We start from the raw sequence: 1256 nt of genomic DNA, 5'->3' as shown, positions 1-1256 counted from the left end.
TGCCCGATAGGTGGCGCAAGAGTCGAGCTATTTGGAAAATCCGTATTTATGATCCAATTTGTTTTAAATTTAGAACGTATAGAAATTAAATGGAGAGAAAATAAATCCACAAAAAATATGGGGGTTACTTTTTGTTTTGTTTTGTTTTTTTTAACCACTTATAAAATAAAACTTGTTTTAATTTTTTTTTTAATTGCTTGTTTTCTTTTTTTGGTTTGCATACATATAAAAAATTACTTAAAATGCAATTGCATACATATTTACTTTTCAACGTTCCTTGTCTAACTTTCTTAAAAGCGCCCTTCATACAGAACTGTTTGAGATCAAAACATAACTGCAGTTTTTAGTTTTTCCATTGATTGATAAGAATTCAATGGCCGTATATTTCTTACCATCCATATTTAATTTCAAATGCAATATTCGATGAAATAGGATTGTATGTATATGATTCCCTTTTTTATAAAACAATCGCATTTCTGGCTAGTATATTTCAGGACGAATGGATAAGGATAGAGCCAAGAGCTTTTGTGAGCAAATGCAATTTTTGGCAAAAAATGTCAGTTACGCGGTATTGCAGAACGACGATACGCGGTTTTGTACTTTAAACGACGATATACATACATACGTATGACTAGGGGCAACTCTTGGTAACTAAAAGCCGATGAAGGAGTAGTCATAAATATATGGGGACCTCTACTTTGTAGATACGTTTAGTTATGTGTACATAAATACAAGTTCTATATACATATGTACCCATATACATACACATGCACCTTATGTAGGTACCATAGTACCTAAACACAATATGAAGGGCATCAACTTGTTTCTTATTGTCCTTTCACAACAACAAAACTGCAACGAAATACAAACATATGTATGCATGTAGGTATGTATGTATGTATACACATATGTCGTCCTACGGCGGCCGTTGAGTTTCGCAGTTGCCTGCTTCTCGCCCTCTGTTATTGTTATCATTCACGTCATGGTGGGATCCAATAACTGCTCGAACTCTCTGCTCATAGTTGCCAACTTGGTGCTTTAAGCACTAGATTTAGTGCTTTTTGAAAATTAAAACGCCAACAAAAACGGTTTAGTGCCTAATGCCTGTTTTAGTGTCTTTTTCTGAACTCAAATTTGTCAGTAAATAGTTAAAACATGAAATTATTTGAAATATTTAAAGCTGTGGCAGCATTGAATTTACAAAAATCTACAAAATTAAATGCACTAAAATGCAACCATTCTAAATCCAAATCTGG

This window comes from Rhagoletis pomonella, unplaced genomic scaffold (genome assembly GCF_013731165.1).
Source record: "Rhagoletis pomonella isolate Grant_MI unplaced genomic scaffold, Rhpom_1.0 Rhpom_scaffold_00001, whole genome shotgun sequence".
NCBI lineage: Eukaryota > Metazoa > Arthropoda > Insecta > Diptera > Tephritidae > Rhagoletis > Rhagoletis pomonella.
The sequence above is the reverse complement of the archived record's forward strand: the minus strand, read 5'-3'. Positions refer to the sequence as shown.